Source organism: Anopheles darlingi, chromosome 3 (genome assembly GCF_943734745.1).
Source record: "Anopheles darlingi chromosome 3, idAnoDarlMG_H_01, whole genome shotgun sequence".
In the NCBI taxonomy this organism is placed as follows: Eukaryota; Metazoa; Arthropoda; class Insecta; order Diptera; family Culicidae; genus Anopheles; species Anopheles darlingi.
In genome coordinates this window covers 59639542-59663896 of record NC_064875.1, presented here as the reverse complement: position 1 = coordinate 59663896, position 24355 = coordinate 59639542, and the positions used below count along the sequence as shown (strand labels likewise).

At 50.4% G+C, this 24355-nt stretch overlaps 1 protein-coding gene across 3 annotated transcripts in view; it reads left to right on the top strand.

Annotated features, from left to right (window-relative positions):
- Nucleotides 1–24355, top strand: part of LOC125957927 (homeobox protein meis3-A-like) — a 53391-nt gene that overhangs the window by 7501 nt on the left and 21535 nt on the right. For 2 of the 3 annotated variants that reach the window (XM_049690973.1, XM_049690974.1), the window contains exon 3: nucleotides 24055–24143. The exons of the other annotated variant lie outside the window; for it this stretch is intronic. The gene's annotated coding sequence lies outside the window, so the exon portion shown is untranslated. The remainder of the gene's footprint in view (nucleotides 1–24054; nucleotides 24144–24355) is intronic. 3 annotated transcript variants of the gene reach the window in all.

The window sequence follows — 24355 nt, the reverse complement described above, 5'->3', positions numbered from 1 at the left end:
CATTACGAGACGCATCCGCTTATCAAACATTCGGACACAAAATGCATCCAAATTCGATGCCATCGTGCCCTAGACCGTGACGCACGTGGAGTCCGAGCGAGATAAGGCGAATAAGGCCGTCTAGCGGTGGTTATAGCCGGATTCTGGATGCATTTCTGGCGTCTCTCTGTTTCGTATAGGTCATCGGCGTGTCTGGTGATACCGTGGTTTCGATTTCGACTGCAACAGGGAATGTTAACAAACAACGAAAAGCGAACCAGTGATTCTAGCGTTGCACCGCAAGTGCAATTGCGTTTTCGTTCCATGGAGATAAGGGCCACCATTATCCTGGCGCTCTCTGGTGCTCGCTGTCTTATCGGATCGGAGTTTTTGGTTTTTTTTTTGATAATAAATTACTCCAACCACCAACAAATCAGAGAGAAGACGGACTGTGACCGCACGGAACGCACGGAATCGTGACGATTGCCTCGCTGGCGATGACTCGAAGGCAAGATGCGGAACTGTCTTGGAACGGCTGTCTGTCTCGGAACTGATAAGCAATTGCGCGGAGTTCTTATTTTTTGATGAGCAGCAGTCTAGTTGCTAGTAGTTCTAGTCAGCTCTATTTACATTCCTCCTTTTACTGGCTGATCGTTGTCTGTTCGATGACCAATTTTTCGATTCGCTGAAACTTGTCTTTGACCTCCCCCCGACTGTGGACCAGCTTTTGTTTGTTTTTTCCTTGCCTCACCTCCATCCGGCGTCCGTTGGTTCGTTAGTGTTTCGTTCCCTGTGTTCCTGTTGTGGACGACAGCGACGTCATCGTCGGTTTGATTGCTTTGATTTTGTCCTTCAAGTTGCTTCCTATAAGGTTCCGGTGGTCCCGTCGTGACTTTTCTCCGCTGATTGACAAAAGCAGCAGCAGCAGCAGCAGTATGGTCGGTAAACAGAACCGTGTACCACCGTGTCCATCCCGTTAGTTTGACCGGGCTTCGGGCTTCAAGACACCGCGTCCAGTTCGATCTCTGCCATCGCTCATCGCTGAGAACCGTCGCCGCTTTTCCGCTGGAGTTTGAGAAATCAGCGACGTCAGCAGCAGCAGCAGCAGCATCCTTCTCGTCGTGAGGACCATTTTCAATATCGCCAACGCCAGTCAGTCAACCACACACACACACATGCGGTCGTTTCCACCATGTAAAGGCGGCGGTAAAGTGTCTCCTTTCGTCCGTTTTTCCCCTCTCCGGTTCTTGCGGCACGTGATTTGTGGATAGTTTTGCTTCATCCGTCTTTTGCTGATCTGCCTGGATCTGTCTGTGGTGTGTGTGTGGTCCTTTATTGCTCTCTGCTCTCCGTATTTGCTGAACTACGCGAAATGTGTGGAAGTCCTTCAGAAGGTGACCAGGAAGAAGGGTGGCCACCCTTTCCGCTGTGGTGCTTGGTTGGCCGCTGGAATAGTGTCTGGTGTGCCCGCGCGATGACCAATGGTCAATCCTCCTTTTTCGCTTTAATCGACCGGGCGAACCGAGCTGCCTCGGTGTCCCGTTCGATAAACGTTGCTGATGTGGCCCCTTCTTCTTCTTCTTCTTCTTCTTATTGTGTCCCGAGAAAATTGCTGCAATATTGCCTCCCCCCCTCCCTCCCGCATCCGGTGGTTTGCACAGCCTTTGTTTCAGCCTTCTTGCCTCTAATTTTCGAGCTTTCTTTGGGGTTCTGCTGCGGTAGAGGATGGGGTTGCGTTTTGGTGCGCTTTCACATTTTCTGCCCCGCCATTTTATTGCTTTCCCTTTTTGCGACACAAATCCTGGTCCCTGGTCTGGTCTGCAAATAATGACGCTCGGGGATCCTTCCTCATAGACCGGATACATGGGAGATCAGGAGTAGGAACGTCTTGCTTGGTTCCAAACGATGTTCCGAAGTCCATCACACCTCATGTTACACGCGTTTATGCCTCGCATTTCGTTGTCTCGCAATGGCCAGTCTCGAACGCCTCTCGTTTCTTTGAAGAGCTAAGTTACGTCATTCCAACTTATCGTTATGTGTGTGCCTGAACGGCTCACACATCAAAGCACATCAAAACATCGGACATCTTTTTGTATTGATCCCTTCATTTTGAGGCGAAAGGAGTCACTCTCGAGAGACGCTTGATTTGATGATGAAATAGCCCTCCGCTCCGACAGCTCCTATTCCTGAGGACGTGATTTCTGTCGTCGGTAACTTCGACAATCTGCAACCTGCAGGACAGGCTGAGTGTGATTGTATTTTTGTGCCAGTGGAAAGGAGAATGATATCATTCTTATGCATAAGATTAGATACATTCTATGAGGACTCGGCTTTTATCTGACGCCCGGAATGAAGACGCTCGCTGCTCGAGGTGGTTTGGAGGGAGTGTCCCGGTATGCCGATCGTCCCGGTATCATCTGGCCAGGCTCCAGCCAATCTGGCCTAGGGAAATGATGAAACTTTTCCTCCGGTGGCTGAAACTGTGTGCATTCCAGCAACGGAACGACGACGGTGACGACGGCACATTGTCAAAGGAAGGAACGTCGTCCTACGTCCTGTTGGTGTGTATACCGGAGGGAGAGAGAGAAAGAGAGAGAGCAGAGAGATCGTCTTTGTCGAGGAGAGAGGTGGTTGGTGTGCGGTAATCAAATTAGTATCGAAAGTACGGTATCCCCCGCCCGGTCCCCTATCTAGCAGATCTAGCGTCCCTTCCTGTCCTCCTCAGTTTGTGTGTGTGTGTGTGTCTGTGGGGATCGTTAGTTTGTGTATGCCAGATATATTTAATCGAGAACCAAGAGGCAGGAGCGGGGGCAGGGGCGATGATAGCAGCGGCCACGACGCACACACACTGCCACAAGCACATCCTGTGGCAACATTTTAATTTAATATCAACCGGGGAAGCTGCGAGGCTGCGAGACATACCGCCTTGACACAAGGTCTCTGTCACAGTAGCTCGCTCTCTCTCTCTCTCTCTCTTCTTCTATCGGGCCACCTGAATGCGATCGAATGGAATGGAAGGTTTTCCTAAGGGGGGCCTCCGAAAAGGCCCGAAAATGCTGGGGAAAGATATGATGTCGAGATAAAAATCTGATTAAATTTAAACATTCTTCCGCGAGCTACTCTACAGCGAGCGAACGCTGGTGGTGAGACTCAGAGACAGTGATTACATTGTGCCGCTACTCACTGATGCTGCTCAAACCCAAACACTTCTGGTGACGTTGGGCAAGATCGGTGGTTCCAGGATGTCAGAGAAGAGAAGAGGGGGGGTGGTGCGATGAGGAGGAGCTGGAGCCTGTTTTAAATGATAAAAACACAAAATTTTGGCAGGAAATGCAGCATTTGAAATATGTATTTGAATAATATTGTTTTAGAAGTCTATTGGAAGACTTACGGTTATGTAGAGGAAAACAATCCTGTTTGAAGTCCTTTCTGATTCATCAGATAATCCGAAAGAAGAAAAGATGACGGAATGGCATTTCAAAAATGGTTTCAAACTGAATTTAGTTAAGTTACGCTGCTAGCTCAGATCTCTGCTTGGATTGGATTGAAACCCATTTTTGAAACCAATGCCCCAGACATCGCTTTCTTCAACATCCGGGTGTGTTTGATGAATTAGAAAGACAGACACAGTCGGTCTCCAGTTCCTTTCTATCACTTTTCATGCTTCAGGCTACAGACAGATGGTTCTGCGGTACAAGTGCCAACTCATCTTAGCGAGCTTAGCCTGCGATTGCTGCTGTTCTGCGTCCTAGAGTGTACCTACACCTCAAACTTGGCAAACCATTCCAACACAGGCACCTAAAAACATAGTCCTGGGGGGAGTGAGTAGTAAGTGGAAAGTGTGCTCAAATCGATACGCCGCTTCGACGCTACTTCGGAGCGGTTCCAGATGGCTTATGGCCATGTGCGCTGCCTCCCCAAAACTCAAACCTGACACCGAAAGCCAAACCATGGACAATCGCTTGTCTCAGATCCGGTCGGTTATTCGGTAGAGAGAGAGAGAGAGATGGTGTAGGGCCCGGTCTTAACTTGTCAGCTTTGACTCTGGTAATGTGTCTCCGGTTGCACTCACGGTCACCACGCGAGACTCCGGGGAAATTAATCATCATCATCCTGGGGGCTCCGGAGTACGGACTTAGTGATCATGACTGCTCGGCCGCGCTACACAGTAGTCGTCGTCGTCGTCGTCGTGTTGACTTGCACAGTTCGTACCATCTGATCCAATGTTGTTGCCGCTGCTGCACCATTACGACACTGCAAACCAACTTGTGTGTCCTTGCTGTGCCTTGGCATCGTTGTTCGGATCCCGCCAAATGATGTCAACGATCGGTTTACGACGGTGTGCCGCCGCTCGCGAAATGACAATAACAATATTCCTCCCCTGGGGCGATACTGGACTATGGATGTTGTCGGATGATTCGGGATTGCGATCGAATGCAAATCGGTTTGATGGGTTCTCCGTAGGTTCGTGTGTGTGTGTTGGCAAACAGGAGAAGCACACGACACACAGTTGGTAAATGCCGACTTTACCCAGACAACCATGTAGCCGAGTCTCAATGTCCTGGAGCTTCCCCCTGTACAAGCTTAGTCCCAAAACTGCTGAACCCCATTCTACCAAACCATCTTCCCAGTTCCAGATCCTCCTCCCGGAGAAGAAGGAACATTCTTTGGTGAACTGCTAATAACTCTGCAACGCGCTACACGACAGCCACGACGGAGCGCAGCAGTACCGCAGTGGTAGATGAGAAGTAATTTAAAAATGAATTTATAGACATTCGCGGGTGCGTGTGGTGTACGTACGTACGTACGTGGCGCAAAAGAATTCACTTAATCTCTCGCCTCGCACACCGTCTCGACTATCGACTTCTTGCTAGTACTTCTACCGCTCCAGCTTGTTCCACCCGAAAATTCTGTTTCGGGCGAGAGCGAGGATTGTACTTAATTCGTTCGCTGCCGCCCTGCCTTCTGGTCCGTGCCTGATTCTCTACTACTGCTGTAGGAAAACGGGGCAAGGGTAGCGGAGGATGAGCATAATGATGCCGAGCATGTGTGCTCGGTGGTACGCTTTCCCTTCGTTTCTGTGGACACCTCAAAAATGCGCCAAGAGGGTATTACACATGACGGAGATGTGTTCCGTTTTTTGAAAAGGGGATTGCGAGAAGCCAACAACAATTCCCGTGCCAAGCGCAGCGCAGCTGAGCCACGTCTATTCCCTCTTTTGTTGTGTACCGCAGGTCCCACCGTGCCGTAGCGAAGGATATTCATTTTGCTTATTATCTCGATCTCCTCACCCACTGGCGTTCGTGTGTGTGTGTGTGTTTCATGCGTGTACCCGTCCGTATCACCGAAAGGGGTCGACGTCTATTTACACTAGGTCTGTTCGTCCCGAAAATTGACTTTTCTTTTGCACCATTCAGGACGTGCGCGAGCGCCCCCTTCCACCGATTATTTTCCCCCTATTTAGCGCTCCGAGAAGAGATTGCAACACTCACCCACTCCCCCCTTCGGATGGTTCGTGACGACACAATATGATGATATGACGTCTTGGTGGCAAACACACACACACACGCACGCAGGACAGCTCCCTTAAGGGCAAGGGCTTGTTTATGGGTATTACTAACCCAGCGCGTGTCCGGAGCAGCAAGCAAGAGAGGTGCGAAAATTGCGCGAATCCAAGACCACCGCCTCAAGTGCCAGAGGATGCGCTGCTGCGATTCCAAGGTATGCGTATCTCTGTGTGTGCTGCTGCTGCTGCCTCGATTGCCATTTTATCAGTCCCGGCAAACGGTCTTCGATTAGGTTTGCTTGCCGCCTGCCCGCCTTCACCTTCCGTGTACCGTTCGGTGGAGAATCTTTGGGGAGTTACTCTCCGTGCTTCTTCCTCGTGGATAAGGAATCGGTTGTGTGGGCCTTTTCCGCTTCGACGCCTCGTTGCCGATAGGCATCTGCGAGAGACCGTTACCATCAGCCTCCAACGCGTCATTAGAAACGGGGGTTCGACCGATAGGACCGATGCGGAGGGAGGGTTGGTTCCCTGTTTTTTTTTGGTTCTCCTGAGGCGAACATGCAAACAACATCGTCCAACAGTGTGTTTGACGCTGGTTCGGCACCGGCAATGCGCCAACCAACAATGCCTTCTTCTCTTTCCCTATTCTTTCTTTCTTATCTTTTTTTTCTATTCCCAGTGAAAATTTTACCTTTTTCGCAGCAAATCTCATCCCGATCGAGGATTCCCATCATCATCATCATCATCATCATCAGGATCTTCTTGAGCTCGTTGGATCCTTATTTTTCTTTTTGGGTAACTTTACTAAAGCCAGCAAGATGAAAGATTAAAACGGATGGAGATCATCAGGGGCAGTTGCACCATTGCACGGGGGGGTACGCAAACACGAGAAGCATATCAGATGATGGGCCTCATGTAGCACTTTCCCTGTGTGAGTCTGGTGTGACCCAATGGGTAGTAACTCTAAATCCTCCAGCCTTCCGGTTCGAGGCTTAACAGCCCCGGGGCCAGTCCGGTGACCAGTGGCCAGTGGCCTCTAAATTATTCAGTTATTGTTTGCAGATTGAATTTTCATCCCTTGCCACCCAGCCTCACTTTCTCTCGCTCTCTATCTCTCTCTCTCTCTCTAGTGCTGAGGGTTTACATTTCAATTTTAAGTTGCCACCCAGGCCCATGGTGTGCAGTTCAAGAGTTTTGGCGCAGGGTGAGTTGTGTAATTGATTGACAAACTATTAGGGATCATTTTAACACGCTCCATTGGACATGGAGGATGCCTGTCGTGGATCGTAAGGGTTCACACTAGACACAGTGACAGTGAGACTGTTGATGCTGTGCTGATGAAACTCTGGGACCGGAATAAGAGCAGCTATTCCGCACCGTAGTACCTGCAAGGTACAATCTATACAGAGGACACAGTAAGATTGAAAAATGGAACACCGTTAACGCACGGTCGACACGGGGATGGATCCAAAAATCAATTTCACGCGTACGATTCATGCCTTAGGCATACGAAGTTGGACGCGTATCGATGGTGAAGGGTGGTCCTGGCCAAAGGTGTCGCTCGCAAACAAAACGCTAACGTCACGCATCATCGTTTATGGTTGCTGCCAGTGGCGGAGCCAAGAGCCAGATCCATCGCCAAGTAGTGGTCATAAATATCGAAACGAACCTACGAGTTCCAGCCCTCTTGTGATGGTGTGGCTTCCCGGAGTCGTTCGGTGATAACCGACTGGTTAAACGCTGCTGCTGCTGCCAACAACAACAACGCCTATAACATCAATCAATCGGGGGCCACTTTGGTCAACGTGGTGTCTACCGGACCGGGGAACTCGTCGTTGCTCCCGAGAGATGCCAGAGCACTCCGGTGGTTCCGCCCGGCCCCGGACAACGGACAAGCAAGGAAGCAAGGAATGTATGAAAATGCGCTCGTTCCCTCTTCCGGTGGGGTTTTGTGGTGGCCCCGGTGTCAACTCTGGCAACTTTTTGCAACCCTTCTGGTGCAACCGGTCGGCCAAACACTCACCTGCGCTTGCCTTTGATGTGCCGATTGCTGGCTTGGCTGGCTGGCTGGCTGGCAGGAGGTTGGTGTCATTTGCCTGGAGTGCATCGTGGCTCATCCATCATCCCCTGGACCCTGCCTGCCGGTTGACGCCGCTGATCTTCAAAGCAATGAAATCGGAGCGCATGGTGCATCGATTCTCTGGTTATCGTCATCGCTCGTCACTTCACTGTCGCTCGCGCTGGTCTGGTGTCGTTCATCAACGTTTGTGTCGTGCTCGGAGCTCTCGGAAGTTGATGATGTGGTTCCGTGATGGGTGGTGGGTGGGTGGGTGGGTGGGATGATGTGCAACAGCATATATTTGTGTTGCAGGAGCTAAATGGATCCAATCTATCGTGTTTACCCTCTTGGGGGAGAAATCAAGAACCTTTTTGAAGTTTGTTTGATATTCTTGGAGGTTCTTGACATCTTAGGACCCGTTCCAGAGGTCCTAGCCTGTAGTTCGTTTAAAAATTGATTTTCTTCAATCTGCTGCTCGGACTAGAATCCAGAACTTTTTTTTCAGCTACTTCTAGTACAGTTGAGGACAAAACTACGTATTCAGAAACATATATTCTGACGCTATCCAATCTTGGATATTGGATATCGTTCTTTCAAATCCTTCTGCTTAAAGTCCTTCATTCATTGCTGGTATCATTCGATCTGGAGGACGACCAATACGAGGAAAGCACATTTAATGCGATGTGCTGTCTCGACTGAAAACTCGCTTTTCCACAGTTTGGCTTCCACACGGCAGAAGGACTCCCCTTCCTTCAACCATCCTCCACGTCTGAACGAAGAATTGAAAAGGTAAAAGTCAGCAATAGAGAAAGAGAGAGAGAGAGAGAGAGAGAGAGAGAGAGAGAGAGAGAGTCAAGCCCTGCGATGTCACGTCAGACGCAGAACATACCCACCACAGCACTCCTTGGACTTCTGCTCGTGCCACGGTGAAACGAACGGCGTGAAGGACAATCGAAGGATCTGCCCCGGTCAGTACAGTGCTAGTAGACCGTGTGGTTCGAATCCGGGAAATACGTATCGAAAGTTTTCTACAAGACCTCCCACCTTCCTGCGTCGCCTGTGCATGTTGGCCTGGCCTGGCTGTGCTGAATGGTCATGAAAGATAATCACTCTCCTCGTGACATGAAGGAGAAACACGATACGCGCTTCTAACCAGCCACTGGTGTCCACCGGCAGTGGGAGCCTGTCGCGTTGGTGCCAGTGGGAGTATCCTTCACTGCTCCAGAGAGAATGATAATCTCCAGCGTCTAGAGCAGTGATTCTTAAACCATGAGCTCTAGCTAAATGCATAGTTTTTTGCTCCAGTGTTTGGTATACCGATAGCACCGAGGGCCTTAACATGAAGCTGCCGATAACGTGCAAAAACTAATACCTCACAGGTCTCGTAGTGGCACTATTTACAGTCCTGTAGAATGCCATGTATCAAAACTTGTTGGACACAAAATGAGCTTGAAGACCACTGAGCGCGAGAAGCGAGACACGCACACAGCAGCAGCAGCAGCAGCAGCAGTCAACCATTTATGTCTTTTATGTCATCTCACACTACGGTTGCTGCTGTTTCGTCGGTGGAATCGATTGAAGCGCCTCAAAAAACGGAGGCGGAGGTGGAGGTGAAGGTGAAGAAAAGAAAAGGCAAGACCAACGGCGACCAGGAGCGGCGGCGCAGCTGCCGTTGGAGAGATAAAGATTTCATGGTTCGAGTTACCGATGACTTTTGAATTGCTGGTGCTGTTGTTGTAGAGGAAGGGGGAGCTAGTCGGTGTCGTTGGGCGAAACATGACGCCTTCGATAGGAACAGGACCTTCCTTTAACTCCCCCTTTATCCTTGCAACCTTTCCTGGCAGTTCCCGAGTTCATTATAGAGAGACGGCACACTACTAGCAATGAGCGACTACTATCTTTGCACCGTCGCCAAGACTTTTGTCGCTCAAGAGAAAGACGTTTGATGCACTGTCACACTCAATCCGGTGTACTAAACAGCGGCGCAGGCCAGCGCAGGTCGAAAGTACTGAGTTGCCTTGGATACCATTCTGTTTCATTTGTTCCTCCAACCAAACCGCCTTTGGCTTTGACCATTTAATTAGACTGCTCAGCTCAGAGCTACTGCTCCTTCCCCTTGCGCTACGCTGACCATTACTAGGCCCAGGGCTGGCGTTTTTGTAATTTTCTGATAAGTGATTCCCAATGGCACACTAGCAATGGCGGCTTTGAATCGCATTTCACTCGCTGGCAACGAAAGAAAAAAAAAATGAAAATCATTTCGACGAGTAAATTGAAAAACAAGTAGAGCGAACGCTGCTCGCATATTTAATCCGCGTGCCAACTACGCCGACCACCACCACGAAAGAGGACAATGGCGGCGATAGCGGTGATGCCCCTCCCGCAAGATTACCTTCATCCTTCGGTCGGTCCCCGTGTTCTTCTTGCTGCTGCTGCTAGTGTAGTGGAGCATATTGGCCAAAAATCGATTAGTTATACTTTCGGTGCGGGGAAAAGGGGGGCTTCACGAGTGGTGACGCTGTGGGGCTCGTGTGTACCATCTGTGTCAGGCCCGGCGCTCACTCCCGGTGCCAGCATTCGAACGGGGGGAGGTGGGGGAAACGACGCTAGAAGGGAAGGCTCTAAATTAAGCAAAAATTTAAATTAGCCCAGAATGTCTATCCGCCACTCCTCGGCCGGCCCCTCTTTCGCTCGTGGAGAGAATAAGAGGGAGAGGAGGGACTGAGTGGGGTGGATGGGTTTAATTTTTTGTTGCTTTGTTTTGGTACGGGCTTTTCCCACTTTTGAGGACCTTTCAAAGCGAGCTGCAGGCAGAGATCGGCTGCCCCTCCTCGCGTTCACACTATCAGAAGCAAGCGGAATGGGGTAGGTGGTGAGGTAGTGGAGCGTTTGGCGAGGGTACATTGCCTGATGTTGCCTTTTGCCCAGCCTCAGGAGCAGAAGCCGGAGCAATGAGCACAAATGAAACCCAGTGGCGAACAAGAGTGGCGAGAGTGCCCCACCACCACCACCACCTCCCGCTCATCACGTCGCTGTCTTCCATCGGTTCGCTTCCGCAGTGTCCACCAACCACGGCGCTGAAGCAGCGCTCTCGAGACGTGAGGATTTCATTTCAACACTTGAAACAGTGACACCACCACCCCCATTCGGTTTCACCTCCCAACGACGATGAGGACAAGGATGGCCACTACTACCAGGACGACGACTCGGACGGTTTCGTTTGTGTCGGACTCTAATTCTTTGCTGCTGCCTGCTGCTACCAGCCACTCTCTCTCTCTCTCTCTCGCTCTCTTTCCGATGTCCGCATCTCTCTAGAGCCGCATCGTCGGTGTGCTCGCCAGGCGGCCAGCCGTTCTTCCTCGTCCTAAAATTTCCATCAAGAGATATCCGTCGCTTCTGGTAGGAGGAGCCGGGAGGGAGTGCGGAGAAGAAAACAAACAAATTTGCATAAATATGTTATAAAAGAAGCTTAAAACAGGCGCCGAGAAGCGAAAAGATAACAGAAATAAAACTCATTCGTAGGCGAATGCTTCTCGTTGGTTCGCTCGCTGGCTGGCTGGCTGGCTGGTTGGCAGGGAGAAGTAGCTGGAGAAGCTGACGGAGGGGTAGATGTCCTTTCATCTCCGCCAGCGAGCCAAAGTCGTTGGCAAAAACCGCCTTTTTGTTGTTGGCTAACGATTGGTCCGGCCCCCCATGCGCCGCTCGAAGTGGATGTGTGTCTTGTGTCCTGTGGCGGATATCTAGAGCCACGGTAAGGCAAGGGAGACGGAGCCCCGGGTGCGTGGCGAGGTGCTCAAGTGGAAAAACGATCTTTGGAAAGATCGGTATATGCGCTCCTCCCACCTTGCTCTGGTTTTACGGCATCTCGTAGCCCTCGTCTACGTCGTCGTCGTCGTCGTCGTTGGATGATGAGTTTCCAGGAGGTGAGGGAGCGAGAGAGTATGACCTAGCGGTCCGATACTTCATGAGTTGTTGAAATGGAGTGGCTAGTGGAGACACTACTGCCGCTGTTGCGCTGGAACCGGTTTGTGTTTCTCTATTTGGTATTTATATTCATATAAGTCTTCTCTTCTGCTCTTCTGCTTCTCAGAAGTCCAGTCTTCTGGTGTTGTTCTCGAAAGTCACTCGGAAGTGCATCAAATCGTGCTAATCCTGTTACCCCACATGCGCATGCACGGCAATGGTGAACACCGGTTGAGGTTGAGGACGACACCTTTTTCCGACGACGACGACGACGACGACGACGACGTGAACCTCGAATGGAACACGCGGTCAGTTCGGTTTCGGACAAACCAGTCGATCTTAACGATACTTGAGAAGGAGGGAGCACAAGTCTGAAGGATATCTTGTTGACGTCCCAGACAACCCTCTTATCGTTTGGTGGACAGCGCGCTGGATCCATCGGCAGAAGTCTATACCCCGAACACACCTACACACAAACGCGACTACGCTTCGCTAGCAGCGGTATCGTCGCGCATATTTTGGAGAGGGAGCGATGGAAAACTCCGCAGAAGAACTACCCTTGAATGGGTGGAGGGCGAGGGGTTTTGTGCCCCGGAATGTCCGGACTGGGAATTGTTTTGAATAACATGGAATTTTAATTTTTAATCCATTTTTATGCTGTGACCGTGCTGTTGTGCTGCCGTGCTCTCCGGCGAAGCCCGAAGTGTTTGAAGGTGTCGGTCGGGCACAGTGACAGTGGCACAGTCTTCTAGCGTGGAAGTGCCTTCTCCGAGCTTTGGCGGGGATCGAACCGTGTCTAGGAGAATGTCGGACGTTGTCGCGATTGCCCCACACCCTCTCGCCCGCGGTGGAGGATTATTGGATTAGAAAGTTCGGACGCAGGTGTGTGTGTGTGCCTCCTGGATCTTGGCGCCTTGGTCTTCAAGGATCTTTACCAACATTTACGAAGTTTTGTCCTGCTGCGAAACTTTGAAGTAGTTTTCCCTAAGTTAAAGATTCCCGTGTTCCACTTCTCTCTCTCTCTCTCTCTCTTTCTCTCTTTCTCTCTATCTCTCTCTTATCTTCGAGGTTCTATATATCCCCTAAGCTCTCAACTCGAGCGATGACCAGTTTTCTCAGCTGGACACTTAGCCGATAAACAAATTTCCTCCACCCTTCGGATCACGCACAAGCCCCCCCCCCCCTTCCTTAGGATCTCCGCCCGCTCGGGCCTTTTTCCCACAAGTAAATTAACTTATCCTCAGCAGCAAAACAAACGAGCGACTACAGCTTTTGCATGCCCCTCCCGGGGCGTAACAGCAGCAGTAGCAGCAGCAGTAGTAGTAGGTTGGTTTTTGAAAATCATCCCTCTCGATAATCATCGAAGGCAAAAGATCCGGAGGGTGGACGGAAGCGGTGCCGAGTGCTGCCGCAGCACCCTCTCGGGCGGTTCGGAACGGAACAAATTTAAGGCAAAAGTCTTGGGCCATTATATCGAGGACGCAGAGGCGAAAGCCGAATAACCATTTTATCCTCCTCCTTCTGCTGCTGTTGCTGTTACTGCTGCTGCTGCTGCTACTCCTCCCAGCTCATTTATTTCCATCCAACGCAGGGACTAGGTCCCGCAGGGCCCTACTGATGGTGTGTGTGTGTGTGCGTGTGCACGTTTGTGTGTGGCACAATTTTCCAAACGCAATGGAAAACAGCAAAATCCACTTCAAGAGAGCGAAAGCCATGCCTTGGCAAGCTAGCTCCAACCCCCTTGACTTGTTCCTCTTTCTCGAGTATCGTTCGATGGACACATCATCAGCATATCCTTCCTCTGGTTGCTGCTGCTGCTGCTGCTGCTGATGTTGGAGTTGGAGTTGAGGCCCCTGATATGCGCCTTCTTGTTATGCAAATGCGAGTGTGGCAATCGGTCCCTTTCCTCCTCCTGGTACTCCTCCTCTTCTCTTCTTCTAATCTACGATTTCCCGACGTAGACTTGTTTCAGAGACGAAGAAACGAAGCAGTGTGATGTGAAAAGGAAAACTAAGGAAAGAAAAAAAACTAACAAACCAACTTCCACCGTTTTTTTATTCTCGTTCTTTTCACCTTTTTACTCCTTCCGATCGCACAAATCTTCAACAAACGTGAGCCAAAAATTACGATAAACAAAATAGAAATCAAAAAGCGACGACGGATTGAATTCGACGCCAAATTCCAAAATAGGACGCTTCGTCCCGAAGGCGAGTTTGTTGTTGATTGGTTTGCTCGGTGGGCACCGTATCACCCCAAACAACACCTTTTTCACCCGGTCGGTCCCTTTCCCGGCGCGGTGGGTGTCGAAAGGATATAAATTTGCCCATTAACCCTCGGCTTTGGATAGCGGACACCTTCAGCGGGCACCGATCCAGCGTCGCCAGCGAAGGGTCGCCATCGACTATAGTAGCGGTAAAGGTGGAAGGGAACGAAGGAAAGGGGGACCGATTAGTGGCCGCCCGAATCCTTACGGGACCCCTTTTCGTATTTGCCCATTTTCGGTTGCCGGTTGCCGGAGATTCGTTGGAATCCTTTCCGTTGGCGCTGGCTTGGTAACATGTTAATCGGGAAATCGGGCGGTGGTCTTGTGCTGTGCCCAAGTGACGCTTTGCTACACCACCGACCGACCGGGGTTCGGGGTGGTAAATTGATAAAACTCTGGCAAACACCCGGGGAAAGCAACTCCTTTCAACACAAACACACACGCACACGTTTGCGCGAAGTTCATAATTAGCTCTAGCGGGTAGGGGTAGGAGGTGTGTTGGGTTGCTGCTGCTGCTGACTGACTTCATTCCCCTGCTTGCCGATACGCAACAAATCTGGTGACAAATCGGGGGGGGGGGGGGGGGGGACAACCTTCTCCTTCTCAGCCGGCATCGAGCGACATCGAAATTGTCATTTATTTTCCCTAAAAAACGAATTATCAGGCAGCAGCAGCAGCGCGTGGTGGTCCCTCACTCTGGAGTTCCCTGCTAGTAGACGGTCCTCGTGGTCCCTAGCGGTGTCATTGCCATGCCGCGTTCGGGTTCCGGCGGCCCGTTACGGGGCGAAAAAAAACTCGCAAACTCATCTATTTTCCGGGGGGCTATTTACCGTGTTTTCCGAATTTCCATTTCGTCGATAGTATTTTAAGTAGCTCGCTGTGTGAGGCTCGAATGTCTTTGTTGTTTATGTCGTTGCACCCTTTAAAAGATAGAAGAAGTTTGTAACAAGAAAAAAACAATAAAACACAAGCACAAGGTACAAGATGTTGCTGTATAGAAATAATACTGATTTGGAGTTGATTGGCTTATACCAACGATTGCTGCATTGATTTTGAGCAAACTAGGAGAATTTTATATGTTATGAATTTTTATTGATTCTTGTTTTGTACGAACTATTCATAATTATAACCGAAAAAGGGAGCATTTGATAAAATCTCTCCTGTGTTATCTGCTAAACGATGTATCGATAACGTTTTCTAGAGTGTATAAAAAGCATTACGATTTGGTGTGATTTTGATTTGGCGTCAAAACTTCTAGCAATGTTTTTATGAGATTTACTATTTAAGAAAATTATTTTAGTATGCGACAAAAAAGCGCGTAAGCTCAATTAAGTTACTTGTTGCAAGTCTCCTACGGCCATTGTATGTTCAATAACATGATTGATGATGAATTTAAAGAAACCTAAACTTGTTACACCTTTGGAAATTCTTTTCAATGGCTTTTGAGCAGCCAAAAATGTATGATGCAAGTATACTATACTAATACTAAATTGTGCTGTTGGACGTATGATTTCGTTCATAAAGCATTATGTAGCTCCCAGCATTTTCCCATGGAAGACGCTATAGTTCGAGTAGTTTGCCATTAGTAGCTGCCATTTTCAAATCATATTTGAAGCCACTATAATTCTGGTAAGCTTCTCGTATAGTGGGCGCGCTATCTTAATGCCGAAAACTGACGACTGAAAAAAAACCTTATCCCGCAAGCAGAGAGCGCACCAACTTCTTAATCGCTCAAAGGACAGAAAATGCCTCCGCCAGGGATAGAAAAGTGGGGGAGGGTGGGTCAAAATTTAACGGTCCGCAACAACACCGATGAAAACGAAAAGTGGGTAAAAAGAAAAGCACAACGAAAGGGCACATCATCTTTCGTGGGAAAATCAACCCTCCCCCTTCCCACTCCACCACTCTGCGCCCACTTCCTTAATGATGTTCTCTTTTAAAATCCACTCCCGACACGCCCTCACCGTCGTCCTTCCCCTTGGTGTGCTGCAATCACTGGCGCCGGCCACGAATCACGGTCCCGGATTCCTTTTTCATTTTTGCTCACTCTCTTTCTCTCTTCTTGATTACACATCCACAGCGTGTACATACACACACACACACACTTAGGTGCTATATTATCCTTCTTCCCTTTTTTTTCTTCGCTATCTCCACCGTCGTTTTACTCTCAACTTTTCCCGGTTAATCATCGCGCGGTGTCGCCAGCACCGGCGACTAGGAACATAAGTCCCTCCATCCATGATGCATCGCGTGATGGGGAGAAAAGGCGCAAAGTAGGATGTCATTAGGCTCAGTACGCGGTTGAGCGGAGCCGCCACTCGATAATATTTCTAATGGCGGACAGCCGGCCCAGACTTCCTTCCTTTCATTCCTTCCCTTTCCTGCTGCTGCTGCTGCTTCGCTACGAACGGACGTGTCGTGTTGTCGTCGATCAGCCGCGGCGTCAGGCCACGGAGTGACGATGAGCAAAATGTGATAATTTAATGGGATTTATTATTCGCGCCACCAACCGACGAGCGAAACTTTCGATCGTCCAGTGACCGCCATTCACGACGCCGGTGGCATCGTATCGCGCACCGTCCTGGAGTAAACTGTCTGGAAAATGAAATTGTTCGTAAGACCGACGCTCGCGCGCTCGCACGCCGAGATACCGCCGCGTTTCTCAATAGTTTCCATACCCTTCTAATGTTCGCGCAAGCCACCAAGCAAGGAACGTCCCTTTTTTTTCCTTTTCCCTTTTTTAATGCGTTGTTGGGTTTCGGGGAAAGTTTTCACTCCAAGCGGAGGAGACACACAGCGGACCGGAAGTCGTTGCGGAATCGTTGTGCTCGGCGATCCGGATCGCAACGCCGCTTTCCGAGGTTCCCGACGACGTTCTTCACATCCGCGAAAAATACGCATTTCCCAAAAACCGTCCCGTCCCGTCGGGTGGCGCCGCTTCAAGGTTTTCGCTCGGTTCTCGGTTCTCGGAGATCGACCAGCGATTGCGATGTTATTCGCGACGAACTTTCGCCCGGCAATATCCTGGCCGCGATGGAGCGCGAACTGTAAAGGAAGATGACAGTTCAGAAGAAGCTCCTACATCTCTTTCTCCCTCTCTCCCCCTTTTGCTCCTCTGTGGTCTCTACCAAGACACAGTTTGAATGGAATCAGATATGACGCAGGAATGATATCGGCTCGGCACCACCAGCAGCAGCAGAAAGCGGAAACGGAAGACAAAATAGATCCCCAGAGACATGTTGGGGGGTGGTGGTGGTACCGGCTTGGCATAATTTCGACGTCGTCGTCGCCTCGACCTCGGTCTCGGATTCCGCCAGTAACGAACCACCACCACCGGACTGCTGCTGTGCGTGAAGGAATAAACTAAATAAACAAACATTCCTTGGCAGCTTTTTCTCGATTGTGTGTTTTTTTTTGTAACTTCCTCATATCTTCTTCAATTCGAAGCTGAGACCAGTGCAAGGCTCGGAGTGACAATGAGGCACAAACAGTGCCAGCGAAGCGTTGGGCTCTATATACTGGCTGGCTGGCTGGTGGCCAACGAGCGCTCTGGCTCTGGGATGCAAAGTTTCCAGTCATTTTTATAAGCCAACACAATCCCAGCAATCGACAGAAGAAGTAGAAGCGGAAGAGCAAAGTGTGTTTCTACGAGCACAGCGAGAACTTCTTTTGTGCGAGATTATTTCAACTTGAATTAATCAACGGAACGACGACCATGGGGAACGACGATGAAGGACTGCTACGAAGCGAGTTGCTGCCAATCGAAACATCGCTCGCTCGCTCGCTTTATGGACCGTAAAGCTCTTCTTCTCCTCACTCGGCTACTGTTTTAAGAAACTCCCGATCTCCCCCTCTGATGCCTGGAATCGCGGGAACATTGGTCGCCGCTCCAGAGCCTTGCCGGTATTTTTGGGGCCGTGCAAGGCTTTAATAAATATTTTCCTTTCTCGGGCCTACAGGACCAGTCCACCCCTCCTATAGTGCCTCGCACAAAGCTGCACAAACAACGAGACCTCGGGAGCTCTCGGTGCTTTCGGTTGCTGCCACAATCAACTCATCATCACCTCGCAGGAAGAGACGACCTATGTCGCCTTCGCCTTGGTCTACGGTATTACGGTTTGCCGCCCAAAAACTAGTCTCCAGAATCAACATCACCACCAGTAGCAGGAGGACATCGACAGTTTACTGAAGAGTGTGGTGGAAGGAGAGGAGGCCTGTTTTTTTATCTGGAAAAACGGAACGACACAGTGCCATCTGCATTCCGCAAAACCAGTAGTAAGGCAAGGGGGAGCCTTTCACGCCTCTGGGGAATTGCCTGCGCAGAGAGAGAGAAAAAGTGAGAGGGGTGGGGAGGTTTGGTTGGGCAACTCCGTAATTTTCCGGGAGGCATCTCATCGACAAACCGGCTCCTAGGGTGATAGCAGCAGCAGCAGCAGGAGCAGTAGCTAGTGACCGTGTTTCTACGACTACGACGACGACGACGATGACAACGACGATGACGCCTCTGCCATTTCTGTTTCTTTAACCTCACTTTGGTCCACCGCACACACATTGACACACTCACACAGGCACACACGCAGACACTGCGTCTTCGTTGGGAGGACCCCCCGAAAAATCCGCCAGATGAGCACAATCGGACCACCGCGCCTCCTTCCGGTTGCCGGTTCGTTGCGAGTCGATGGTGTGGCATACCATCCGAACCGGACCCCAGTCCCCGTCCCCGTTCCCGTTCCCGTTCCCTTTGGAATCCTTCCCCACCTCTGCCGGCGCTACGACCAGAAAAACCCAGCATACCGTTCTCTTATTTAATTATTTACGAACGATTTGAATTTGAATTTCGGCACTGAAGCGAACCTTGCTCCTCGATGCTCCTTGCTGCTGTACACTGCTGGAACAACACAACACACACCACCGTCAACGTCGTCGTCCTTTCGACGCTTCTCGTTCTCACTTTGACAGCGAAGGCTACTTAGGTTACTGGGGCTGCTGCTGCTGCTGCCGTTGCCATTCGGGGCTCGTTCGTTAGTCCTTTTGCTCTGGCCTGGTGTTATCGCTTCTCGTTGTGTGTCTGTGTGTCTGTGTGTGTGTCGGTTGGGGCCTCTGCTTCGAAGGATCGCACACTCGATCCACACTTTCCTGCGGTGGTGGTGGTGGTGGTGCTGCTGCTGCTGGGGAGCAAAAGTTTCCACTCTTTTTCGTTTCATCTCCCCTTTTTTGAGGAGGAAAAGGCCATCGACGAGGAATAGAAAGAGAGAGAGAGGAATATGGAGCAGAACATGAAGAAGTAGAAGCAGAAGCAATGTTGTATTCTTTGTAGTGCCCGTCGAGCGCTTATTCTCTTGAACCGTATCGTCACATCGTGGCCCCACTTCTATCTGTGTGTGTGTGTGTGTGTGTGTGCGCTCGCCTGTGTGTGTGCAACGCGTATCTTTTGTACCGCGGTAAGTTTTTCGCAGCGATGGCAATACTTTTCCTTGCCCAACGACGACGACGACGACGACGCCGACTACTACGGTGGTCCGGGACTCTTTCTTTTGGGTTATTATTTTTCTAATTTTCACAGCCAACCACGATCAGCTTCAAGGTGTCGCTCTGTCCCCTCCCCCTCCCCCAAGTGGTGGCAGTGGTGGTGGTGTGCCGGTGGAATCGGAATCGAAAGTGAAAACGTCCTGGAACCACCAGCACCCACAAAGATGGGGGGGTTATAGTGTTGGGGAACAATTTATGAATTGTGAAAAGGGACCGAGATGGAGGGTGCTGGGAGCTTTGCGAACTGCCTCTGCCGAACCGACGGAATTGACAACCGCCGAGGAATCTTCTGTGCATCCTTGAGCGTCAAACGGAACCGGTTGGACCGACCGGCAACACCGAGGGTTTCTCTAAAAACAAACGGAATTCGGATGAGGTTTGCGTCTTGTTTGCGTGCGCCAGGGAGGTGCAAGGGGGAGGGGATGGTGCGCTCCGGTCCGTGTCGCTTCTGGTCGCCATTCGCCATCCCGTCGAAGAACCATGACCATGAAGAAGAAGAACAAGAAGATACCGAGCCACCGATTGTTGCGATAGAGGGGGTGAAAAAAAAGGGATGGTGCAGGGTGAAGGGTGCAAAAAGGACAATCTCCCACTGCCCCTGCTGCACACAACACTTTCTTCTTCGGCGCTTTTGGAGGCTGCTGCTGCTGCTGCTGGTGCCAGCGAAAGTGAACCGTTTATCTGGCAGCGGGAATCTTGATGACTTTTTGGAAAACCCCCACCCTTGAGTGCTAGAGAGAGCAGGAGGGATGTGAGGAGTGGAGGGTCTGTTGTGGAAAAAGTGCTAGAATAACCAAAAAATAAATGGAACTTTTCGGTTGGAGAGAGAGCAAAAAAAAAAATGAAAACAACAAGAAGGACCGAATACCCCGAGACACGAGGGTAGAGCAACGGAGGGGAAAGAAAGAGAGAATAGATGGCTTTTTGTGGACCGCTGGAGCACCAGACATGGAGACGTGCAAAGGAAGGGAGAGGGTTACACAGAATTATGGTTTGTGCGGTGTTATGTAGATTGGCCCCAGAAATTGATGTTGGAGGAGAACGGAGGGTTGTTTTGTGTGTTTGCCCTTTTTGTTTGTTTATTTGAAGCTCATCGGATCATCGCCTTAAAGAGACAGAGAGAAAAAGAGCGAGTCTAGAATAGTGCTCGCTGCTGCTACTGCTAAAAGGCAGTTGAGAGATTTAAATTTTTAAAAGTATTGATCATGGATAAGACAAATTCATAATTGGAAACTCACTCGCACAAAACGGAGACGGAGACAATGTTGATCATCGTCGCTCTGGCCGCCTAATGCTCAAACAACAAGCTCTGGTGGCCATGGTTGGTGGTGTGATCCTTTGCGGCGCTTATAGTTGAACAAACACACCGTGCGACGAGCGGTGGGGTTTTAATGAGTGTTGAGGTTCACAGCCAGACTGCCATTCGGCTGGTACCCGTGGTGTAGGTGCTTACAGAAGCGCAGAAGCAAAAATACCACCGACAGCAAACATTGGCCGAGGAGAAGCAGAAGAAAAAAGAAAAGCCCCCGCCCGCCCAAAACCAGTAGCAGCACAGACGGACAAACGGCCAGAAAAACCATGCGCCTGGTTCCCTGGTGCTAAACGTCTCGGTCAATAGTGATTGTGATTGTGAGGGATCAAGTGAACGAAACGAGAAGTTTCTCTAAAAATATCAATCATAATCATTGATGGCACCACCTGAAAATAGGCTCCCAGGCCAGACCGTGGCGCTAATTTGACGTCCCGGTGACCACCGTACCCTTGGTACTCCCATGCATCACATCTTACTCAGAGCCCATATTCTCTTCCGCTGCTGGAGCGGGTTAGTGCGTTGTCCGTTGATGCCATTTCCAGACACAGTCGATCGAGCGGACCACCGGTGGTAATGGTTTCGGTAAATTGTGGTCAGCTTTGCTTTTCGGGTTAACTAATAGGCAGCGGATTGTTTGCCTTTGAGGTTTGGGCATCGTTATAGCTACCCCGGGGCGCCCTTACCGTAGCTTGGCTCTGAACGTTGCCCCGGGTGTGAATTCACTTGCGTCGAACAGTTGCTGCGTGATGTATGAATGCGATGAAAGTTGGCATGAAATTTGGCCCTGAAAGTCGTAGAAACTGTCGAAGTGTTTCAATTATTCACCCGGTATGTCGCAGAAGTGACTCTAGTTGTGATGCTGGCTTAAAACTTGTTCAAAGACAGTAAATCATTATAGTGTTTCAATGGTACTAGTGTGCGTAGTGGAACTTCACGAATTTCATCAAGATCCTCAAGAAACTAGTAGGAGAGAAGGTGAATCCCTATAATTACGTTTGCTCAATTCCCTCTGAAAAGCTATTAAATCGGTTGTCAAAATCCAAGGGTATATAGAGAAACTTTTCCGAACCTCCCAGAGAAGAATTCTTCACCAAAAATTCATGAACGATAGAAATGGTCCCCCATACTCACTAGCCAGTTAGTAATTAGTGACAGAGTGTCTCAGCCCCGCAGAGTGTTGCCCAGAAATGAATCTAATTATACCAAATTACCATACTCGCAAGGTTCGTGCCGCCAACCAACGTCAGATGAGTGAATGATGAACACGTCCACATCTAGTACGCACCGTCACCATCGACATCGACACTGCGAATCGGTTATGCCCGCAAATTGTTGTCAAATCCGTCGTAACGCGCGGCGTCACTATCCGGTACGCACGGCGAGATGAAACAGTGAGAGGAGAAGGGTGTCTAGTTTCGTCAAATTATCACAGGCCTCCACAGTCCACCATTCCTGGACGTTGGATGGAGCGAAGCCGAGGATCATTATGTCGCCAGCGTAAATAACGGATAATACGCCGCGTCGTATACGCAACACCAGGGAGTGTTGCTCGGATGGTGGTGGTGGTGGTGGTGGTGCTACTGTTCCTATTGGAACACAGTTCAACCCCTACCGGATTCCAACCGGGGGATGGATGGCTTTAAACTCATCCGTCCGGAGGGTTGCGGATCTTCGGGTTGTATTAGTGGAGCCTGTTAGGGCACGTCACGCACGCACCCACCCAGCAACCCACCCACCACGGGATGACGATGACGAGCATGATTTCAGTAGCTGATGCAGATATCGAACGTCACTGTTGGTGGTGGTAGTGGTGGTGGAGGTGGTGGTGGAGGCCGCTGACTCTAGCTAGCCAGCGCGGGCGCTCCTCAAAATATGATCCCAATCCACCAGAAAAGGACCACAGAGAGCGGTTCGCGTTCGAGCGAGCGAGTGGCAAGAAGACAAGAGGACAGAGAGGCGCATACAGCGGCGTTCGAAAGGCGAAACGAAATCCATGTAAAACGTGTCCGGAATGTTTACTACCGTTAATAGTTTTCCAAAACCCATTTTCGGAGCGACCGCGAGCGAGAAGCCCATGGCCGCCGCGTTGAACGACGGCGGACCGGATCGAGCTTCGATTCACTCGCACCACCACCACCACCACGAGGGGGGGGGGGGGGGGATGTTGTGTGACGCGGGTGTCGGGGGGTAGGTAGGTCTCCCGGACCCGATTATGATGATTCTCTGGCGCTCCGGAGCGCCACCGTTCGGTTGCTGTTTGCTTTCTTTCAAAATATTTTAGAATTTCTTCCATCCCTCGGGCGCTAGTGTGTGTGTGTGTGTGCGTGTCTCTGTGTGCACTGGTATCGCGCTGGTCTGCTCACTGCTGATGCTGCGAACCCTTCGCAACAAACGGCAATACAGCGGCGAGCAACCGACTCACCGCAACCGACGCAGCGAACGAACAGCGCAGCAGCAGCACCAGCAGCAGCAGCTCCATGATGGTCGCGATTAAAAATGCACGTCATGGCGTCAAGGCGGCCATGAGCGGGAAGAAAAACGCTGAAGACGTCGCGCGCGCGCTGAGAAAAGAGATTTAAGCAAGCTTTCGTTTACTGAAAACTTAATAATTCTTAGACCAACTCGAGCGAGAGGGTGCGCGCCAGCTAGCGGCATCCAAGCAACCTCCCCTGTAGAAGGCGGCCCTGGTGTGAACACTGGACGGACATGGTAGCGGGAAGTGGTGAAAGTGACGCGCAGCGACGTCGCAATAATCGTCTCGACAGTTCATCTTCTCGCGCTGTCATATTGGAAGACGAATCTCGTGACGGTTTCGAAAGTCTGGACCCCGGACCCACTGAACCGATATCCTTGCTCTCTCTCTCTCGTGGGTTTATTGGTTTTTGTTGGCCGCTATTTATGTTAGAGGCGCGAGCGCGCGCGCTCGAGCCCGTCAGTCTATAATGCGTGAAGTGAAACGTCATAATTCAAATCACAGAGGGGGGAAAATTGCCTGGCACCACTTTGGCACGGGCTATAATCTGCGGGAGCGTGCGGGCAACGTTCCAAGAGGCGCAGTCTCTGGGCAAAAGGACAACACTGGGGACTGTTGCCTCCGGTTTGCGCTCGTTAGTGCCAAGTGGTCGGAGTGCGCCAGGAGGAGCAGCAGTCCAGGAGAGCGGAAAAATGCTGAGAAATCCTTGCCAGACACATACACACACTCACTCGCCTATCGACGATTTATTCCCGTTTGCGAGCGAGCGACGGGAGAATCCTTGAAACTTGAGCTCCGAGCTGGTCGGGGCGAGACGTGTGGTGACGAGGCGTCGTCGTCGTCGTCGTGGCGGGTACAAATTAAAGAATCCTCGCTTTTGGGATGCTATATAGTCCTGCTGCTGCTTCTGCTGCTGAACGGAGTACTCACGAGTGGTTGTTCTTCTTTCTTTCTTCCTTTCTTTTGGCAGGATTCAGACCAACCGACTACGACTTCAAAACCGCCGCCCCCGGGGGGAGAGTACTTCTGGGCAGTAAATTTGTCAAATTTAATTGAGTGGTAAGTCCGACCGAGTCCGAGTCCGCACTTCAACTTTTGAAGATTCTGTTGAAGAATATCCTTTAAATGCTTCAAACGATTGGCGGAATGTTTCAATTAACAAGTCCAAGTGCTTGGAGGGATTTCGTGTTATCAGTGTTCTTTCGACGGCTGCAGCTGCCCACTGCAGCTGTCCGGTTCCGATTTTGATTAGAAATTAAAAAAGAAAAAGA